Source organism: Podarcis liolepis (assembly GCF_965112155.1).
Source record: "Podarcis liolepis genome assembly, chromosome: 1".
NCBI classification, from domain to species: domain Eukaryota; kingdom Metazoa; phylum Chordata; class Lepidosauria; order Squamata; family Lacertidae; genus Podarcis; species Podarcis liolepis.
In genome coordinates this window covers 91,134,901-91,144,323 of record NC_139554.1, presented here as the reverse complement: position 1 = coordinate 91,144,323, position 9,423 = coordinate 91,134,901, and the positions used below count along the sequence as shown (strand labels likewise).

At 42.5% G+C, this 9,423-nt stretch overlaps 1 long non-coding RNA gene across 1 annotated transcript; it reads right to left on the bottom strand.

The window, feature by feature from the left end:
* Positions 1–5,130: 5,130 nt before the first annotated feature.
* On the bottom strand, positions 5,131–9,423 carry LOC310701421. Its single transcript, XR_014523043.1, has 3 exons — positions 9,349–9,423; positions 8,179–8,251; positions 5,131–5,263 (listed from the first exon to the last, which is right to left on the bottom strand). It is a non-coding gene; the product is annotated as an uncharacterized lncRNA (long non-coding RNA).

Below are 9,423 nucleotides of genomic sequence, written 5' to 3'. Positions count from 1 at the left end.
CTTTTCCATGGTCAGCTGGAAGTGGAATTAAAACAACAGTGTGTCTACACACACACACACACACACACCACTTTGAATTGAACTGGAAAGCATTTCAGAACTGTTTAACATATTATAATCTGAGTGGTGAACAAAAATTCAATGTAAAAACAATAAAACGGTATTGTAAAAACCGATTTAAAAAAGAGGAATTCAGGAATAACAGGGTCTAGACTTACAGACCTGGAAAAGCCTGGGCAATAAGATAAAAACTTACAAAATGTCTGCAACAACAGATGGGTGACTTTTAAATATACAGACGTATCCCCACTTGCATATGATCAGGGCACATGCTCCCAATGACACGAAAACAGTGCCAAAAGGGGGCAGGGCAGGGCCAGAATGGGCGTAGAATGGGGCAGAGCGGGGGTGGAACAGGGGGGTCCCCACTTGCACGCATCCTGGAATGGAACCCCCACGTAAGTGGGGATTCCCCTGTTTATAATTTTATCCTATCCTTCGTCATAGAAGTCAAAGACGTGCAGGGCAATAAACAACAAAAACTAATTTTGGTCTATCTCCTGGCATACTGCAAAGCCTCAAGGCAGATTACAACAGTTAAATACAAGCCATGGATAAAAATAACAATTAAAAAACCACAAAAGCAGAAATAATAATAATAATAATAATAATAATAATAATAATAATAATAATAATAATATACCCATAAACCAGTAAAACCTCACACAAACAAAGACAGTTAAAAGTATCATTGTTGTATAAACTTTTGTTAAATGCTACTTTTATCTCAGGCCAAAATCATTGGTCCTAGTGGGAACACAATTGGGGAGCTCAGATAGGAGAAAAGGCTTGGGAAAAGGTTCACTATAGATCTCTTTCAGCTCAAATCAGGGAATTCTCTCTGCACCGTGAAATTAAGGGAAGTGTGAATATCAAAGAGTGGCTGTATTTTGGTTCACATATTATTTTGGAAAATGTGGGCTCTGTAGGTTTTAAATGCAAACTGAAATGAATTTCTCTGCCATCCCTTATTATAGATAATGGGGATGGATAATTTTTTGGTCTCTCTTTTCACTTCTTTGCTTGCTGTACGATCCGTTAGCCTTTGTGCTGCTTAGAGGAAATAGAGAATAATATTCAGTCACTGGGAAAGCACAGCAGCTCTTTTGCTTCCTGTTGTAAAACAGCAAAAGTAGTCTTGTCTCTATTTTAACATGAATAGAAGAAAAATAGCCTTGCTAATCCCCATTTATCAAGGAAGACTGAAGGGCAATCAGTGAACAAGCTTTGGGATAGCCTTTCCATACTGTATTTTTTTGTCTATATTGCAAGTGGTATAATTACAAAAATTGGTGTGGGTACACACACACACATATGCATTATTGTCACAGTTAGGAAATATTTCAAGCCATCAGAAAAGACACTTGCAGCTCTTTACTGGGGAGATTATTGCAATTCTTAGTTTTAGTTTCAATTTAGGTCCACTTTTCAGAGATTCCCCATCACTGCCTTCAGATCACCTGCTGCTACGGAGCCATGTAGCTGCTACAGAACAAACAACAGCAACAAAATCTAAATAACTTTCAGCAACTACAATATAGCTATCCACTCTGACCTGGAAGGTCACTTACTGATTCATTTGCTTTTAAAATAAAAATCGATTTTCACTTTCCATGATAAAACAATCCCAAAACAGGGTACACTACCAATAAAACTCAATGAAATCATAGTCGGCCAACGTATAAACTATGACAAACTGATGTCGGTACATACACAACCAAACAACTATTTACAAAGTGCAACAACACAGATTCAACCGGAAGCCTGAGTGAGTAAGTAGCAGTTTGCACAGCACCCTACACTTGGAAGACTTGCCGTCAACTGGAGAGAGAGATTTGTCCACAAACAGGGTGCATGTATCAAGAACGTTTCTTGAGTTGCCACATATCAAATTCCTGGGAAATGTGGCATTGCCATCAATAAGGCAACTCTGTTAGACCTTAAAATCCCAACTGGTATCTAAGAGAGAAGGTGTTTAATTCTGGATCCGCCCCGTTTACTTTAGAGGAACTATTATTGAGCAACCAGGATAAGTCTGTCAAGAGCCGCTTGCCAGGGTGGCTGTGTATACCCTTGAGGCACAGAGTCAGTATTGCTAGGAATACCAGTTGCTGGGGACCACAAGTAAGAGAGTGTTATTGTGCCCATGTCCTACTTGTTTACTTCCCAGAGGGCATCTGATCCCACAGGATATTGGACTTGATTGTCCTTTTGTTTGATCCAGCAGCATGGGCATAGTCAAGGGGGGTCAGGGAGGGGCAGCTGCCCTCCACCTAATCAATAAAAATGCATAACTAACTGAGGTTCTGCCTCCTCCCAACCAAAATCCTGGCTAGGCCCGTGCCCAGCAGCCCTGTTTTGTCCCTGTGTTGTGTGGTCTTGGCTAAAGGATTCCAGTTCAAACGGACCTAAGTGTGTCTTGGCTCCTTTGTCTCTTGCCTGGTTCTCATCAAGCAGTGAAATATGTCTTGTTGTGGGTTGCATTCCTGAATACAACATTTAAAACAATTACATCTACAATTATTAAAGTAATTCAAATGAATAGCTACTTTGTAATGTAATTATTTGCTACAAATGAACATAAATGATTTCAATATATTAAACATTTGTTCGAGCAGCTGTTGAAATCTGTCTTCATTAAAAGTGCCTGTGGGCTAGGCAAACCCCTGGCAGATGCCTATTTATCAACACACCCCACTTTATAATTCTGAGTTTTAATTTCTTTCACCGGTGCCAATTCTTCGTTTTCTTCCCTCAGCCCTATACTAGGTACTAGAGGCGGACATGTTGATTCAGAAGTCTACTGCATTCTTTAAAGAGCTGTACATATGATGTAACTATGCTGGAATGACTGTATTCATTTGAATGGAACCATTGCAGAGTGCATGGCTTATACAGCCTCTAAATGCAAAAACTTACCTGTGGGCCGAAATAAGAACAAGCTGCAGAAAATGTAGATGTATGCTTAGTTTTTAAGAATATTTTAATTGAGAAATAAGGTGGTTTATTTGACAATTTGGCAGCTCAAGGGGAATCAGAAATGGGGCAGGGATTAGTTGGAACATGGAAGCAGAAACACAAGACTGTTGAAAGGAGCAGCAGGGAGTGGAAAATATAGACATTATTCCCATGAGTTAATGGTCCATAACCCTTCCGGAGTTTAGATTTTCATACTTTTTGACAGTAACAGACAGATTTTGCCACACCAAGGGTGCAGAACCTGTGTCCCTCCTCTAAATTTGGACACTAAATGCCATCAGCCCCAGCCAACATGGCCATTGGTTAGACATGATGGGAACTGTAGTCCAGCAACTTCTGAAGGAACACAGATTTCCCATCCCTTTGCTACAAGTCTACTTACCTTATTTGGTGGGTGGCATTGTGGCTGATCCAGCTAGAGGATGGAGACTTGCGCCCTCCTCGCTACCGCTTGCCCATGCCAGTGGCACTGGGCAGGGCCCCACTGACCAATCAGCGCTGACAGGGGGTGTGACCACAGGGAATTTAAACCACGGCGCAGCAGGGAGGATGTCCTCTCGGGCTGTTTGCTGGATCTCCCACCCACCAGCCCTCTTTTTCTGCTTTGCTGCAATACGGCCTTGCTATGGACAAATGTTGGTCACCATATTTTGGGATGGGGCGGAAATTCTTCCACTTGGCAACTGGCTCCAGCCATTTGGTTTTCGCCTACCTCGTAACAATCGCCACAACTTTGAGAGATAGTCTGGTTTTACCAGATGCCTAAGCCAAACTGCTTGCATCTGTAACCAATAAAGTATTTGAACCCATAAACCAAAATCTGCTTTTTCGTGTGTTTTATTTATCCACTGGGGAACTGCGGGTCATGGGGCCTTGGCACGCAAGAACAGATTCAACACTGACAAGCATTAACTAGGGCTGTGGAGATTCCTAGAACCATTTCCTTTACAGAATAATTTTGTGCAGAGGAGGAACAAGTTCTTTTGGCAGAAACCCTGTTGTGTTAAGTAGCATTTTAATAGGTAAATAATGGTTATTATGGTACAGGAATGAAAAGAAGGAATCTCTAAAGACTTTGGCTTGGGGGAGAAGAGATACAGGGGCCATTAAATGTCTCTGTATAATCTAAGTAACAACTCATTTAAATATTATGTCTTAGCTGCGTGCTGCTTCTTTTATGTTGTTTAACTTTACACCCTCTATATTCATGCAGATGTAAATTTGGCATCTGGATGGAGCTAAGGAAACATAAAAGTATCAAACCACATCTAATTCCCATCCGTCCAGGTTTATACTATAAATAAATTATGCCGCAGACCTCTAAGAGAGAGAGGATGAACAGCCTGCATCAATGCATAAAGAAGTAGCTTGTAAGAATTGAGTGCAATGTGTAAATATTAGCTTCTTTTCTAAATGCAAAAATGTCTAAAGGATGTCCAGAAATTCATCAACTTTGAGGGCAGGCCACTTGCACATATATTTATCAGCATTTAGATATTTGTGGGAATGCTGGTTCAGCCAAAAACCTCACAACTTCTTTCAAGTCATCAGACTTAGTATATCTGTTAGCTTTTCCACGAAAGGAGGAACTAAAGTCGATAGCAAAGGTTGGAGCAATGATTCCCGGGCAAGAGCACATTCCTTTTCGTAACCCAACTATCTGTGTCCAAATTAATTAGAAGGTGTTGCAATGGGCAGGCTAATAGTTTTGGATTCTTCTCCTTGGAGCCTAGTTAGGTTGTCACCTGTCAGAGAATGGTAGCAATTCAAGTGGACTGAAAGGGCAATTCACCTTTCTTTATGGAATTACATGGAATTTACTGGGAAAGCAAAGCACTAAGTACATTTGGTTGTGTGACTCCCCAGGAGTGGCTCGCTGCAACAGGTTGGTTTCCCCTGAGCTGCAAAGTGATTTTGAGGATTACCTGATGTTGTAGCAGAGCCAACACTGTCTGCGCTTGAAGGAGCCGTGTATATGTTTAGCCTGGAAAAAGAGGAAAAAGAGGAGATGTGATAGCCATCTTCAAATATCTAAAGGGCTGTCACATGGAAGATGGCTTCAAATTAGAAGAAAAGATTTCAACTAAACATCAGGAATAACTTTCTGACAGTAAGAGCTATTTGACAGTGGAATGGTCTCCCGAGTCCTGGTTGCTTCAGCTGTGGATCATCTTGGCTCAGATTGGATCTTCTTTATGGCTTCCCACAGGCATCTGAATGGCCACTGTGAGAACAGAATGATGGACTAAATGGGTCATTGGCTTGACCCAGCAGGCCCTTCTTATGTTCTGAACTAGCTAAGTCTCATTCTGATCTAGGGTGGGTGGTCCTGGGATACAAAGAGGTGTAGAATTTCACCAACAGTGAGGCTTTAATTGTTAGTTATTGTTGCATTCTAGAGGTTATTTTGTTACAGCATTTGGGAATCGTACAATGTGCCTTTGCAATATTAATGTTTTAATGGATTGTTTTATAGGATACTTTAATCTGTATTTTAACAATGCAGTTCAATTGGTTTTATGATTTGCAAACCACTTAGAAGAACATTAAGTGGTAAATAAATAAATAATACGGATATGGATAAAAATCTGAATAAATAAATACATAGATTGTATATTACTACTAGGGCTGTACACCAGATCTAGCCAAATCTCAGAACCTGAACTGAATTGGGCCAATTTGCTTAGATTGGGTTGAGGCAGCCTTGGATCACTTCAGGTTGGATTGGGTCAACCCAGGGCTGTCAAAGAGGGTTAAATCCTGATTAAACACATGGTCAGCGGAGAAGAATAAGGGTTTTAAACCCTGATTAAACATATGATTGGGAGCGAGAAAGGGAGAGGCACATGCCATGACTGTACAAGGCTCTAAATAAATTTTGGACTCTCCCCAGACCATCCAGGTTGGATTGGAGCCACTACAAATCGCCATATTTACTCCTGAATTGGATTACATAGATCTTATAAGAAGCTGCTGGCTGTGAATGCCCTCTCCCAATAAAGCATTTAGTCCAAGGATGGGGAATCTCAGGCCTAGGGATGGAATGGGGAATCTCAGGCCTGTCTACCTTGCCCTTGGGGCTCTCCACATACCACACCCGCTACCTCCCCACCACCTGCTTCACACCCTTAGTGTTTTTGCCTTGCTATACAGTGTCTGTGGACCCTCTGATAATGCCTCTTGCTTGTCTGGATGGGAGAAGAGTGTGAGAGTTGTTAGGAGACCCCTATTCCCCTCATGGAGCAGCCATTTCCAGAGTGGCCTGACAACCAATCCCTCTTCCCAGGGAACTCTGGAAAAGTAGCTCTGTGAGGGGAATAAGGATCTCCTAACAACGGGATGCAGGTGGCACTAGGAAAGTGGGTGGCGCTGTGGTCTAAACCATAGAGCCTAGGACTTGCCAATCAGAAGGTCGGCGGTTCGAATCCCCACGACTGGGTCAGCTCCCATTGCTCAGTCCCTGCTCCTGCCAACCTAGCAGTTCGAAAGCATGTCAAAGTGCAAGTAGATAAATAGATACCTTCCGGCGAGAAGGTAAATGGCGTTTCCGAGCACTGCTCTGTTTTGCCAGAAGCAGCTTAGTCATGCTGGCCACATGACCCAGAAGCTGTACACCGCCTCCCTCAGCCAATAAAGCGAGATGAGCGCCGCAACCCCAGAGTCGGTCACGACTGGACCAAATGGTCAGGGGTACCTTTACCTTTTAACAACTCTCAGCACCCTCAGCAAATTACAGTCCCCAGGATTCTTTGAGGAAAGTGGTATGATACTACTTTAAATGTATAGTGCAGATGTGGCCTTACCCATGCTCTTCCCCCACCCAGCCACCTCCCACTTCACTGTGTTTGTTTGCTATGGAAGTCTCCTCCATTGAGCATGCTGTCACAGCTCTGATTTTAAGTGCTGGTAAAAGGTCACTGAAATAAGTCCACCCATAACCAAGCGAGCTAAAGGATATAGCCATTAAAACCAATCATCAAATCACTCCTAGTCCACCCCTGACCCAGCAAGGGGAGCTAGTGATTTATAGTCGTTTCTGAAATGCTGTGTTATTTTGTGATAGGTGTATATATCATGTTTTTGCTAGTTGCTCCGATGTCAGCAATCCACTTGCAAATCTCACTTTCCAAAGGTTTATTACCTGCTCATAAAAATATTCTTTATGTCACAATGAAATTTGGCAGCCGTGCTAGTGAATTGTATAATTTCTTTTTCAGAATAAACAATTATACAGCCAAACATTCAGATGAAGCTGATGTCTAACACAGACCAATTTTTTTTATCCATTAAATTCAAAGGCAAACTCTTTAGTGTATGGGAGCGTATGTGCAGTTATCAAACTATAGCATTCAAAAAAGGATGCCATTGTTCAAGCTGTTTGTTTTTGCTTTATGAGAAAGAATGGTAGTGGTTGTCAAATCATTTTTATAGTATAATAGCAATGTCTAGCCTCAGTTGTGTTTAAGTGTTGACTGAAGATCGGCAGGTACAAATTTTCAGAAACTACTAAAATGGCATCTTCTGCCTAATTATTAAAACATAAAGCAGAGGAGGGCAAGCTTTTTCTGTTGAGAGCTATTTTCCCTCAAGGATTAATGGGGGGCCTGTATACCAATGATAGTGGACACGGGTGGCTTAAACCACAGACCCTAGGGCTTGCTTATCAGAAGGTCAGCGGTTCGAATCCCCATGACGGGGTGAGCTCCCATTGCTCGGTCCCTGCTCCTACCAACCTAGCAGTTCGAAAGCACGTCAAAGTGCAAGTAGATAAATAGGTACCGCTCCGGCGGGAAGGTAAACAGCGTTTCCATGCGCTGCTCTGGTTTGCCAGAAGCGGCTTAGTCATGCTGGCCGGCTCCCTTGGCCAATAAAGCGAGATGAGCGCCGCAACCCCAGGGTCGGTCACGACTGGACCTAATGGTCAGGGGTCCCTTTACCTTTATACCAGTGAAGGGTAGCAATGGAACCAAAAGCAAGGGGGACCAGAGGTGGGTGGGTGGGGTCACCTCTATTTCGCTCTTTTTGCCATTCCCCTCTCTTTCCTACCCCTTCTTTTCTCCCGTTCCCCCTTTTGCTGTCCCACATGAAGCTCAGCCCTTGTGACCTAAGATATAGGAGCTATATTGCTGAAAGACTGACCATTCCTGTAGAACAGCAGCTGCTCCTTTGTGTTCCTCAGGATTCAGAGAGACTCAAAAGAGTGATAGTGACGCTGGAAGATATAGCAGAGAACTCCCATAGTAAGGGGATCCCAACAGAATCTGCATGTAGCTGATTGTAAACCACACAACCATTCATTTAATCATGGTGTCAAATCTAGAAATGATGGGAAGGCTTGGAAAGGGAATTTCACCAGTCTGAGCCCCCTCTGAATCAGTCCTAGATCCCTCAGAAGTTTGGCTAATAGGTGCTCAATTCTCTGCTACCACTCCTCCCAGCCACTAGTTCTGCCTGCATCTTTCCAAATTCAAACCTTATTGAGGGAAGAAGCTTTGCAAGTAGCCTAACTTTCAGGCTTAAGGACTATGAGGAATGGAGCTCCAAAGGTTTCATCAAGCGTGAGGAGCAGTATCCACTATACTGCTTCCCAGTGCCAACTGGCTATGGCCACGCTTGCTTGTGATGGCATGCAGTAAGGCCTAGGGTTGCTGAGAGACTTCCTTGACGGCAGTCCCCTTCAATAATGTGGTGTACCTGTTAAGAGTGCCAGACTGGAGACCAGCATTCAAATCCCCACTGGGTAACATCCAACTAATCACTGTCTCTCAGCCTAATCAACATCACAGGGGAGAACCATTATTTGCGTGCCACTTTGGTCTCCTTGGAGGGAAGGTGTGATCTAAATGTAATTATTAAATTAATAATAATAATAAACAAGGCAAGCTGGAAAAGGCGAGGCAGCAGTGGAGAGGGCTGACTTGGTGTGGATTGGTGGCAATGAGGTGATGTGGCTCTAGCTTCAGATAAAAATACATAATAAAAAGACCCAAAATATGAAAACAATACCATAATGAACTCTAGGAACATCAGGAAAACTCTAAGAATGCCTCCCAGAGAGAAAGAGAATAAATACCACTTTCGTTAAACATAATCTATTATAGCTGTGATTATGCTTTCTCATGTGACTAATCCTTGATTATCATAAACAGATGTTAAAGCAACATAGATAATCCAAGTTTGCTGTTGAGTCCATTAAGACTCAGTGTGAAAATCCAAAATGTCTAACATATCTCTAATGTTCGACTTGGATCTTGCCCTTTACACAGAGGCATGTGTGCCTGTTCTACAGATAAGTAAATAAATAAGCACCTCGGCAGTAGGTTTACATTCTGCAAAATGTGAAGTCTTCGGATGTTCCAAAGCATCGGTATGAATTTTACTCTT